Below are 13,564 nucleotides of genomic sequence, written 5' to 3'. Positions count from 1 at the left end.
GGGTAAAAACAGGCGCGTTGCTGTGAACATTGGCGCTGAAATGAACGTCTGGCCCCGTGCTCTGTGGTGACAAATACCTGTCTTTCTCAACATGCCTCGCATCTGCCTGCTAGTTGGAGGGAAGCGTGTGTTAAGTAAAGTTGTCGTTTTCTGAGAGGATTCCCCCACTCCTTCTGGCCGCCACTCGCCATGATCGTTTGCAACGCATAACTAGGCAGTTTTATCAATGGTGCTGGCTATTATGTAACGGCAGTGACTCCCTTCTCTGACGGGAGGCGCAAGTTTTTCTCGAATCTCCCCACGGATCACTTTTTTAGGTTACCTCAGAAATTTCTCCAGTGCAGTTGAATTGTTCTCAAGGTGAACTGTTGACTTTCCCTGTATACACATTATAACAGAAGAGAAAGAAACCAATTCTCTTGCTTCTTGCAGACCGAGATTCGACGTCGACTACCACGGAACCGACAACGAGACCGTACACCTACCTCCCGCGCAACGCACGAGTGGGGCAACGGAATCTAGCTTTATCAACACATGGCGGGCGAAAACCAAGGAGCACCAGGACGGGTAAGAAAAGTGTCAAAAAATTAACCGTGTATCCCCTATTAACAAAGGATGTGGCTTCGTACTTCTCGTATCTATGACAGCATGGTTGAACCTCTGCGTGTTACTTTTGTGTTTGTGTGACTGCGTCTCTGTGTGTGTGTGACCGCGTCTCTCTGTACATGTTGAAGTCGTCGAGTTCAGCGGTTCTATTGCAAACGACACACGTGCGCCTCACGCGTACAGTGGAAGATGAACGTTGATACGTACTTTTTACCTTCACTGGAATAAGTTCTGGTTATAAGTTCAGTCCTGTGGCCAGCCAACTAGTTGCTTAATGTTTCCACTGGGTCACAAATACTCCAACATAATGGCATCTCCGGTAGTACGTGCCCGAAGCTAGGCACGTGCATGTTAGTGTGCCTGACAAAAGAAAATAATGGAGGAGGGCATTGCCAAGCAGCTGCGGTGCGTAAGTGTGCGCTGCCATATTTCTTCCTCTTGTTTCTGCGCTCGGTATACCTACGCTTTCCAGAAGGCAGCTCTTCCCCAGCGTCAACATAACTTGCGTTTATGTTTACCAGGAAGCGAAATCAAGTGCTTTGCCTCAGTGACCCCTGCGTTTCCTAAACAGAAACGCAATGTGGAGGCGCGCTGGTAAAGGCGGTATTAATTGGTTGGCATGTCCTCTACGATATGGTCGGTAAATCAAGCTAAAGCACTACGACACGACTGAACAAGGAAAGGACGATGCGGTTGCGCTTTTCGCTAAACGTTCAGATAAGGGAGGCAATATGTAGACCCAGACACAAGCACGCCTGTCCTGGACAACGTTGTTCATCTCAGCCGTCTTGTGTTTCTTCTGTGCGCGCCGTGATACTCATGTGCCCAAACTGAGGCTCATTGGCACGTACTTAAAAACGAATCGTAACGTACTAAACATTTTGTCTGGGCACTGTTTTTCACACAGAAGGCAGGAACCAGAGCGAATTAACAGGTGAAAAACAAAGAAAAAACGGCCGGCTTAGAGGAAGCCCTTACGAGTCATTGCTCGATGGAAAACTTGTAATGATGGACAAATTCACGTAGGACGTCGCAACAAGGCACGAGACAGCTTTTTTAAAACCACAAGGCTGGAACACAATGATATGTTCGCTGCCTTCTCACCAAACGCTAGAAGCGGTAAGAATACAGCAAAAAGATTTCAAAATGCAGAAAGCATGCTCCACAATACAGTAGACTCTCGATAAACGGAACTTCAAGGGACCGAAAAAATTAGTTCCGTTTAACAGGAGTTCCGTTTACTGAGATAGATTTGCGAAAGTGCAAATTTTTTTTCGTACACACTCGTTAATACATTTCATGGAACTCTAAGCACTAGAAGGTGGATGTATCTGATAGTTTTTCAGAATGCAAGAAAGCTACAACAGGTTTAGGCACAGCATTGACAGAGTTGATTTCGCAACAGACTCGCGGTGCACTACACAATGCATCAATTATTTTTGTTTGAGTCCTTGCAACTGCATCTTCACGGAGGCTAGATGCCTCAACTTCGCGAGTGCTTACGAGCCAGCGAATCTGGAAGACGGCGACGCCGTAATTATGTGCGAATAGCAGCACGATGACACGAACGAGGCGGCAGGAGCTGAGCCCTGTAACTTCGGTGTCTTGAATGGAGACCCAACGACTGGAACAAGAACTGCGATGTTGCATTCGTTGCGCTAACACGGCCGAACATTAACGAGACGAAGTTTACAAAGACAAGGAGGCTAAAAAAACCATGGAGGAAAAAAAAAACCGAAACAGCCGTACCGTAAAATGCGGATGATCATGCCAATTCGTTTCACAAGTTTCATTTCTGGTTCCGTTTACGCGGTGATGCGGAAATTTTAGTTCCGATTACCGAGAGTTTTTTTACATTATCTGAATACAAAACCAACCAACTTACAGGCTACTGTTCCGTTTAACCGGCAATTCCGTTTAAGCGATGTCCGTTATTGAGATTCTACTGTATACAGGAAAGCCATCCACACAGGGTTAGCTCAGCTTCTGGGACTGTCTTCCGGTAACACTATCTTCTGGTACGACGGCAGCTCCTCAGGCACATATTTGATCCAATGGCAAATGGAGAAGGCGGGAACAAATTAATTCCGCGGAGTTTGACAATTACGACCGGGCTGTAATTAGGTTCTCGATGGATTTCATAAAAAATAATTATGAAGAGCGACTGCGTATCCCTGCCAGGGTGTTACTGCGTACCAGCCGGCGACACGATGGACAAGCCCTTCGCCGATTCTGAATAAAACGTCTCAATGTTCGAGAGCAATAGTGGTAGCCCACCTAGAGGGGATACTTTAATATGAGCTTATGCTGAACAGCATGAGCTCATATTGTAGCTCATGCTGTAAACAGCTTGAGTTACAAAGCCAGCAAAGATCGGGTGAGTCACATGGCTGATAGTCGAGATGGCCGACCTTGTTGGACGATCTTGCTGTCCAGAGCGACCATGGAAGATTGGGTTCGGCTTGTCATCAGCATTACGACTGTGAAAACAGTACAGGAAACAGGGAAGCAGTTACGTTGGGGCGCCCCGAATGCTTGTGGAATGAAACGATATTGCCTAACAATAGCTCAGTCATCTCGGCCGTGTTTCTAGTTCGCTCTGCTAATTTGCGCATCACGATGCATCCAGAGAGTACGAGCGAGTCCCGGAGAAAGACAGAGTGGGGATATTTTGCTGAGAGGCTTGAAACGGTGGGCATGGTGCCATTGAAAGAAGTTCAGCCAAGCACTTCTGGTTGCTGCTGCCTCAACGTGTCCTGACAGCGATCACTTGCACGAATATAAAATAAAACTAATCCACAGGCCGGGAGGCCATCGAAAATGGAGGAATGTAAATGATGACGCCGAAATGGCGATATTTGTGTACAGTAAAAGAAACCATAAGCAGAGAATGCCACTGCAGAAGTGACGAAAGGTGGCAATAGAGATGATGGGAACGTGATGAACGGTTGGCATATCATACGACTACCGCGTGAGAAATGTCACTTTGTTGACTTCAGAAGCGTCGCCAAGGCCTGCACTGGGGTTTAGTCCAAATTTCTCAAGGGAGCATTCGAAATTCTGCTTAAGGCTTCCAATACACTGATGGAGTAAAAATATTCCTAAAACGGCTTGGTGTGCGGGTTGGAGAAACAAGATGTTACACGAAGGTGCGGAATTTCAGGCTTAACCTTGGTCCTTTCTCAAGCATTTTATTGAATCACTTCCCAGTTGCAGCTATCATGTAAGGTTTGGACGCTTAAGAAGTTTTGGTGAGGGGCTACACTTCTAAACCAGACGACGTGCTTGTACTTATAAACTGGGAAGACGGTTGGCAGGGAAAACTACGGGAAACGCAATGCCAGCATTTGTACAGCGTGAAAACTTTGAGATGAGGTAGTGGCCTCAAAAGGAACGCTAAGATGACATCGTAAGTGTGATTTTTCCAGCAGTATTTACCTCATCCTGTTGAAGCTAAACTTTACGACGCTTTCTTTCGTCTGTGGCAGAAGAAATTTCAGCGCGTGCGTTTTTGCAGAATCTAGGGCTGTAACGTGAACCATTGAAACACTTCTTTTATATGTCAGATTTTTAATGACTCTAAAGTTTGCATGTGGGTCCCAAATTAAGACACGCTTCATCTTAAGAAAATACCATGAGAGGCGCCAGCAATAAAACCCCACCTGTGGTTACGCTGTCTCAAAAAGGGAAAACCACCCACAACAAGTTTATAGGATACGTTATTACTTTTTTTTCCCCTAATACTTGATATGTATATCACATGAGTATCTAACATGTAGTGCAGCCGAGTGCATAGATGGCAGAAACGAACTCGGTTTGACTACTCTAAAGTCTACTCTAAGGTGTACTGTAAAGTGTCTGCTCTAAATTGTACTCTTGTTTACTCTAAACATTGACTGCTCTAAACGCACACTACCCTACAGTCCGCCAAAATCCTCCTGCAAAAACGTCGGCTATCAGTGTTTTAGATTGCTTTTACCTGATTTAACCGTGATTTCGGTTGTTCTCGCCTTTGCGGAGGAAATAGAGCTGTATGCAGCGGGGCCGTTTCCCTGGCCATGCGTCGGGCCCCAAGCTGCCGGCGCGGTGAAGCAAAGATCAAATATTTCGTGGTGAAGACTTCTCGCGTTCGAATTAACGGGCTTTGCAACATCTAGGCTTTGATGGAGACTTTGCCGGAAGAAATCATGCGGTTCCAATTATCCATAAATTTGAAATGTTGATTTTCGAATTGGGAACTTTTACTGTATAAACGAAGAACTGTTCTAGAACCCACAATCGAACAATTTGCAGAATCTTTATGGATATCAATAAACACAAGGGTTCGGAGTGTCAGAAACGTACGTATGTGATGTTAATTGCTTTATAAATTGCCACTATGATGCCCTAGATACAATTTCTTGTGGGCTGAGCAGCAAGAATTAGGTAAAATAATGGTACGGGTGTGGCCTGCTGGTATTACTGACGAAGTCTATACATGCACAAGAAGACCAAAGCGACTGAAAATACTCCTGGGTATTTATTCATGGAGGGCCTTGGGTTCGCTCTTCTTCGGCAATGCATTTTTGTTTGTGCTTGCATACGTGTGAAGTTTGGTTCTGGTGAAGTTTGAGAAGAACATCTTGAAGCGCAATGTGTATTGCAGGTAGTTATTATTAGTTTGTGGGATAATATATATTGATTGGCCCGATTATTCTGCTGCTGAGTTCGAGGACGCGGGGTCGATTTCCGGCCGCGGCAGCCGCTTTTCTCATAGCGGCAAAAAGCGAAAACGCCCGGGTGTTTGAGATTTCGGCGCTCGTAAAGATCCCCAGGTGGTAAGAATGAATCCGGAGGCCTTCACTACGGCTTCCTCGTCACCTGTGTAGCGTCGGGAGGTTAAATAACCCGAGTAAATCAGTTTATTGGCTGGATTGGTGTGTTTTGTATGGTTCCCGGCTTTTTAGATAACCGCGTAAGATAAAAGTTACAGGATTGTGCCCCTTCATCCTTTATTTTGGTCTGTTTTTGTGTAGTTTTCGGGATATAATTCAAGTGTAATGGAATGGCAATATTGCCGGACAACCCGCAAGGCCGGAGTTAAAGTCAAGAAGTGAAGGGTATCCATGCGGTGTCTTGGTATTTCCCTTATACGGAATGTGTTTTTCCATAGATTCGCAGGAAAATGGGACGTCCACTACAACACCGGATGCGCTTAATGAGGAAGTGACTGTGCTACGAAAGAACGACACACAAGCGGCCAATAGGCGAATAACGTCGACTCGGAAAGTGAGCAGCATTTCCCCGCACTAGTTACTCCACTGCAGTTTATTCTTACAAATTCCAGTTGTTGAAACGCCCTTCTTGATTGTGGAAAACAGGAACTGGGAACATTGAAAACAAGGATTTTGGGTGCACCATGTTTAACGCCAAAATGCGACCAATAGTCGCACCGGACGGCATATGCCAGAAAACGTTACGGTGTTTCGATTCATACGAAGTTCTTTTAATGGAATCTCAACATTCTGAAACGGAACTTGTCGGCAATATGACTTGATCAAATGCCGGAGAAGTGTCATGCATATGCAAAGACCAGAGAAATGCTACACGGCAAGGTTATGCGGCCGCTAATTGAAGTGTGATGTTTAAAGGAAGGTCCCGCCTAATTACACGTAGCTGGTTGAAACACCTCCAATAAAACAAACAAAGGTGCAACTCACAATTGAGAAAACGCAACATATTGCGTTCCCGCTTTGAAGGTGCGTTGGTTGTGTCAAATTAAGGGACCAGGAGTTTCCAAAGACAACCAACGGGGGTGATCTTTCTAAGAAGCAGTCGCTTGTGCTTCGATTTTTGCCACTTTTAATGCCACTTTCTCGATGCCTACTGGGTGACAAACATGGCTCATGAGCCTGGTGTCCTCGTTCTATACTCGCCACCGCCAAATGGGTGGTGGCGAGTTGGCGGCGGGCTTTGCGCAAAAGCCAGCGTTTACTTACTGGTTTAAAAAGGTCGCTACTGGAAGGGCGTGGTATAAAAAAATGCTGGTCGCTCATGCGAAAACCTCATGTTAAAATTAAATCAGTGCATCCTTCTCGTAATGACATATCAGTAATGAGACAATGTCGCATAGACTGCACTGGAAAAGAAACTAGGCGAATGGTGAAGCCTCGAAGAAGGACAACTGTATTTGTAGATACGTTGTTACGGCGATTAACCTCTGCCAGTGTGTAGGAAATGACCCACCTTCGTAAACACGTTTCTCTGCCTTCTTTTGTTACGCATACCACGGCTGTAATCTCCCTAAAGTTCACGAATCATGCCATACGCAGTCATTCCCCAACACTATCCCAGAAACAACGCCGTACAAAAAACATTTCTTCCAACGCTTTGCCAGCACCGTGTTTTTCGTGAACAGCAAATACTGGCCGCAATTAGGCATACTCAGTCGAAGATGCGAATAGGCCGCACCCTATTTTCAAATTATAGTTCTGTGCAACACTCAGTTCTTTCACCGACGGTTAAAAACCTCGGTCTTCTCGAATCACCACCCAGAGCATTGCCTACACTGCATATTTTAAAATTTCCCAAGAACAGCTGCATTTATCTACCACTGTTACACCTCAAAGACATGCTGTGACGTTTCTTGAGGTTTCAAAAGAATCTGAAATGCTCGCAGAAGGTAGTCAAACAAGTTCATTCAGTACTGAGAAATGGTGGTCACTATGTACGTCAGCTAAAAATAGCTGGTTAAGTTCCAGGGTGTATTTGGGAAACGACCACTATCTTACTTAAGATTTTGGTTTCTATTTTCAATTTTGGCATTCTCCCAAAATAGGTGGTCGTCATTCGAGCGATTTAGAAGCTATTGGCGTGCTTTTTACGGAGGCCACCTTAAGCACATTCGATAGGCACTTAAACAAGTCACCCCAGAACAAAAGCAAGCACAGAAAGGCCTATCTGATGCGACAAGAATATCCCGCAGAGGGCCTTTTAGTTGGCGATACCTATAGGCTTCGCCGCTCCTCCAGGTACGAATTATATACTGTGAGCATTCGCGGCGTTACAATAATGTGATGAGCAGGGCAAGCGATACCGCCACTATTATGGCCAGTGTGAGCACCGAGGGATACGCTTCCCAATCTTTTGTATTCAAGCCCCATCGCCATTACCATCTGTATATCATCACCACCACTACCACGACCACCACCACCACCACCACCACCACCACCATCATCATCATCATCATCATCGTTTGTCTGGCGCTTCGCGGAACGTTCGCTATGAGCAGGACAATAAACGTGGACTCCGAGACCCCGTCCCTCACTCTCTCAATACGAATCAAAGAGTGAAAGCATTTATCGTGCGTGTTTATCGCGCAACCTTTTTCGGGTAAATGCCGCATCACAGCGAGACATTTTTAGGTTGTATTTACAAGGCATGTTCTGATGTCTAAAGGAAAAGCGAAGGCACCTAAGACACCCCTGTACTCCCAGGAATACCGCCCACAGCCATGAAGTGCCCTCTTTCTCACCCAACCTATTGGCTGGCTAGGCACAGTAACACGTACCGGCATGGAGGGGTTGGCCACAGCTGATCCGACGATTTAAGTGATAGATGTCGGGGCGAAGGGACAAGAGACCGTTGCACTTTTATTCCATTCAGAAAAACCGATATAATGTGAATATTAAACGGTCTGTACAACAGTCCCGATAAACGCTTTCACTCTCCTTTGCGTCAGGAACCACAGCGAAAGCGATAGTTAACGCCGGCACTGAGCGTCCCAGCGTGGCTTTCTCATCGCAGCAGATAAGCTTTTTTTTTCTTGCTCGGTAGCTCTTTTTTTAACCTGGCTATCGTATGGGAACGTTGTAGCAAATGGAGAAAAACCGGGTAATAGCCGGTACTCCACTGTAACGGCATAATTTCAGCGGTCGAACAACGCCATGCCCAAGCTCAACACAAAGGTTCTAAGTAATCTGATGAGCACAGAGCAGCAATTTTTGGCTGGTGCACTTTGCAACACCGACTACGTTCTGCAAGACGTAAAGATTAAAAAAAAAAGCTGAAACAAGTGTTGCAGGGTCTTTTTGAGGATTTTCGTCACACCGGGAGAGCGTGCTACTTGACTTCGAACGATGCCTCTAAAGGCTTGCATTACGACTTTAAAAAAAGCCTAAGATTGAATCTTACATGTCAAAAGCATCATTCTAACTAACTTTACACTTCTTGAAAGATGCAACCATTCTCAACAGCCGGAAATATTTCACGCACTCCTTAAAAATGCTGGAGGCATTTTCGACTTTTTTACAATACTTATGTTCAAAAAGCTTTAATAAGCCACACATTTGGAGTTACGTGTGTGTATGTGGAGTAAAATGACACGCATTCTTCAGACTTTCAACGGTTTGTCGTATGTTGATTTATTGTGCTACCAATATGGTGGACATGGCGGCAACATTGTTTGCTGGCCAGCCGTTTACGCGGATTACAAGAAGAAAAGCGAACGAAAGAGCACGTGTGGTGCAGTGGCCAAGCGTTCGCGCCCATAATGGGCAAGTTACTCCGGATGCCTGTAGCCTCTGCTCAAGTCAACCCGAATTCGAAGTCCACGTTTCTTCCACCTGCCATTCCCCTCCCACGAGTTTGGCCGCCTAAACTGATGTGGTAGGGAGCTCACAAGGGTGCTCCTTGGGAGGCTATAGGCTACTTCACAGCTGTGTGGTGCGCTTACCTTGCTCCGTCTTACTTTTTAATGGCGGTGCCGCGTACACGGCATTTGATGCCACGAAGACCTGCTGCAGTAGCAGGGCAGAATGTCTCTACCACTTTCTTCTTTATCTTTCTTCTGCAACACTTACCGTCTCTCCATTGTAAAGATATACCTATATCTCATCTGCTTCCATTTTTATGCCATACGCTGCAATGTCAGCTATGCCAAGAAAAAGGTCATTGTATGAGGCGTACGCTCATGGCGAGGGCTGCTGATAAGGTAGCCATGGTTACTGTTGCTTGATCTATGGACTCGTACTTGTCGCGGTGACGAGCATTTCGGGCAGCATCCACCGCAGTATGGGATGACTGGGGCGGTGCCAGAATACAACCTAAATTTAAAAGGCTGGACGGCCATTGGAAGCAGCGCAATAAATATTCCAGAGTGGTTTTAGGAATTCATCAACGTATAAAGCTAAACGGGAGTAGTGGCGTCCATTGGCCGGAGGAGAAGTGTTACATCTCACCAGCTATGACCCACCGCCTTAACACACTCGCGTTGTCAGACTCAAACATTTGTCCAGTGCGTTTCGTTAAGCTTTGTATAAAGTTTATATTTTGTAGTTATGTCCACCCTGAATAATTAAGAATCATGTTTAATATCTCTGCACTTTAAACCTATTTTGAGAGGCAGTTATATTGAGCTCCTGATTCATTTTTGGGGCAGTTGAAGCTGTAATATCTATAATGGGCGTTGAGAAAAGCAATAAGAATACACAGCAATCACAAAAAGGTTACATAGTTTTGAGGAAACCGCAGCGTACCCAGTGATTAAGTCAATCTGTATTTTTGCATTCTTTGGAATGAAGTATGTAGTTTTCTTTGTTATTCATTGCTCAGGAACGAATTGGTTCTACCAGGCCGGCGTCCTTCAAGAGAGTTCATTCACTTTACCATGCGGGACCGAGCGTCGTCGGAAGCGAAACACATGACACCAAAGGTTTGCGGCGCTACAAGACCTCACTGAGTGCGACGAAGACTCCAGTTCACCCGACGTCGACGGCGATCCCTCTTTCCCCTGCACCCTTCTCCTACGAAACCACTCACCGTGGCACCGAGAGCGCGGTGCGACACAGCCTGGCCTCCGACAATGCGGGATGGCTTGTGCGGCGACGGGTGCACCGTGAGGGAATGTTCCTTCCTGAGCGCACAAACTACGGGGGAAGGATTGTGCACCGGCGGGCCAAACCCGCGGTACAATTAGTTAGTTATATTAGAAAGGAAGCACGATAGATATATTGGGCACTCGCAATCACGTGGAGCTTTTGCCACCGCTACCCTCGGTTTCAGCTTGCTTGAATTGTAATGCTTAAACGTAGGTGGCCTCTATATTTATCTAACTCTTGTACAATGTACTCAGATTACATGATAATTCAGTACATCGTTATCGTGATGATGGGTAGCTATTGTGGTGCATTATTCATTCTTTGTTACGGTAAACCATGACGATAACATGCTGCGTTGTTTGGTTGAGAAGCTGATGGGGGAACAACAACGCTGAAATGGGAAGTATATGCGAATAAAAATACTATGATTGCGGTCACTCCAGTCCTTTCATGTGGTGTGTGAAGTGGTTAATTATAATCGAGCTGTGTGCTCTAGTGGGACTCTTTCGCGCACTGGTGCGAATCCTGCATCAAGTTACCTACACCCCTTTGTGCCATGACTGTGGACCCAGGACACTGCTTTGCCTGTATTACTTCTTTCGGGTGGCTATATATACATCTTGTTAGGGAAAAGGCAGTTCAATAGCAGCAGGCCCGTTTTTCTTGTGACCAGCCTCAACGGGCCGAGACAAAAGCGACGATAATAGAGCTGCCAAGCAAGCAGACAAAGGGTTCCGCTGTCCGAAGATTCAAGGGTGTGGATAATTGCAAGGATAAATAAAGGAAGCTTCGCGCTCCGTGAATGGCTGATATCACTAATCTCCCCCTCCGCGAAGGCAGGCGCCTGGCCGTAATCTCTGATTGGGGTGACGGTGGAACGGCTTTAGCCGAGACACATGCAACATCTCGCAGCCCGGTAGGGGTGGTGCGTAGGAAGGCTAGCAGGGGTGATGCGATAGGGAACTGGAGATGCTTGCTTTAGAACGGTGTGCAGTCCTGTAAAATTGCAAAAAAACTCTTCGCAGAGTACAGGGACATCCTCCTCTCGATTCAGCATTCCACACCAAAGGAAAACCAATCGCTCAAGCTGAAACCTCCAAATTTCACGAAGTGCCATTCCATCACGATGAACACGACATGGCCATTTCACGCCTCTACAATGGATAATCTCTCAGCTGACCCATGTCATCTAGCGCCTGCCGCTCCGGCCTGTCAACTTACTCGGACAGAGATGAGCTGTCCCTTAACATACGCTCCACTTTGCAGATGCAAGAGCGCAACAAATTTGACACCAGGCTAGTACAAGCTACCAAGAAAGCACTGGGACTACCGTCCTTCACACCTACAAAAGATATGCTGAATCTAGGCATCCCCAATACTCTACCAGAACTACCCGAAGCCCAGTACTAAAGTCAGATCCACTGTGTCACCCTACCTCCCACGGTATGATCACTTCTCTACAGCCGGATAGATGAGCCCTTCTCATTTCAATTCTCGGCATACTCTGCCACCCCACTGCGGGTACCGATACACAGGCACATGCACGCTATATTCAATGCACCATTCCAGCCCACCGCGCAAAGCTCCTTCTCAGGTGATTCAGAACCAACCCCACGTAATATTACCCCGATCCCGCCACGTACTGAAGCGAGCAGCACATGCCATCGCATGAGCTCAAACTGGAAAATTCTGACCACATCTGCCATACGCACTACCTCAACCACGGTCCCGGAAGAGGACGCCTTCACACTGGCCCTCATTCTCGCAGCGAACCCCGAAATCACCGTCATCACGAATTGAGCATAGGCCTATTGTCATTACACCTCCTGATAAATTTTAGCGCCCTTTCGTCGGCTATTCTAAGCCAATAAATCGACTTACCTCCCGCGTGGATCGAGTGGACCTCCGCCCACGCACCTCTTCCTAGGAGCCAGTCGGGCCATTCCGCATCCACGAATCTCCCGTCGGGTATTGACAGCAGAAGATCACGACGACTCATTGGCATCTCCCTGCTTCTACTCCCACTACCCACCAACTTACTCCGACATAATCCACCATTAGATTGGTTCCGTCAAACAGTTCCCGACCCCTTCCCGCCCCTCAACACGTTCAAAGTCCGCAAGTGGCATGGACTTCAAACACATACCTATTACAATTATACCTACCGGCAAAGCATCTCTCGCACACCATATCCATGGGTATGCCGTCGCTGCGCGGGCCGAGCCAACACTATCACCCACCTCACGTGACTATGCCCGAACACCCAATGAAGAAAAGGGAGTGCTTGCTGCGGCGCGGCCACCTTGGAGACCTGGGTTTTTATTGATCAACCAAACCAAGGACGAGGCGGCAGTGCTTGGTTTCCCGGATTAACAGGACTACCTACCCCCCTTCCTTTCTTCTTCTTTTCTTAAACACCTTTCTCAATTTATGCTAGGAGTTCGTGGTATTTTCGCGTATACTGTCCAGAGCACACTAAAAATGAAGCAAATGTAGGTGTGATCAACACCATTACATAATGAGCCAAACCAAGAGCCTAACCTCGCACGTTGCCTCCGTATTCCTACCCGCCTCATTCAATCCCATGCCGCTTTACGACTCGCTCCACTGAAAACGAAACTTAACTAGCACAAGGGGAAGCGCTTCTTGAAATACTTTGGCATCGACAAAGTAACATATAGCTTGGGACCTCTACCAGTCTCCAGTGGAATCCATGGTGCCTCTCCTCAACCAACTTGTCGTCGCCCAATGCACCCCATTTCATCGTCTCAACCCACGCCTCGTCGCTCCCGCTGCAGTCCCATCAATTCAATTGCAACACTCAACAAAACCAAAGAAACGTAATAAGTTTATTAGATGTACTGGTGGCAATATCCTTCCATTTTTTCTCAGCCAAACCAGGAAACCCCTCGGATAACCGTCAGTTAGTGCCTTCTACTTCTTATTTCTGCCCGCCAGAATAACGGAACCAGACGGTTACGCGATTACCAACGCAATAAATGTTCATTTTGCTACGACCAATGCTCCCCACGACTACCCAGCTCAACCCAGGGCCCAAATGTTTCACATGAATAATCTATTTGAAGCACCAAAAGCCATTA

General features: G+C 46.6%; 1 long non-coding RNA gene across 1 annotated transcript; it reads left to right on the top strand.

Annotated features, from left to right (window-relative positions):
- The first annotated feature begins 438 nt into the window (after positions 1-438).
- On the top strand, positions 439-10,838 carry LOC144177827 (uncharacterized). The gene is made up of 3 exons (XR_013323867.1): positions 439-567; positions 5,759-5,874; positions 10,198-10,838. It is a non-coding gene; the product is annotated as an uncharacterized LOC144177827 (long non-coding RNA).
- Positions 10,839-13,564: the final 2,726 nt, after the last annotated feature.

The sequence above is a fragment of the Haemaphysalis longicornis genome, unplaced genomic scaffold (assembly GCF_048455015.1).
Source record: "Haemaphysalis longicornis isolate Haplotype H1 unplaced genomic scaffold, Haemaphysalis longicornis Haplotype H1 scaffold_32, whole genome shotgun sequence".
NCBI classification, from domain to species: Eukaryota; Metazoa; Arthropoda; class Arachnida; order Ixodida; family Ixodidae; genus Haemaphysalis; species Haemaphysalis longicornis.
Note: the sequence above shows the minus strand (reverse complement) of the source record. Positions and strands in the feature narration are given on the sequence as shown.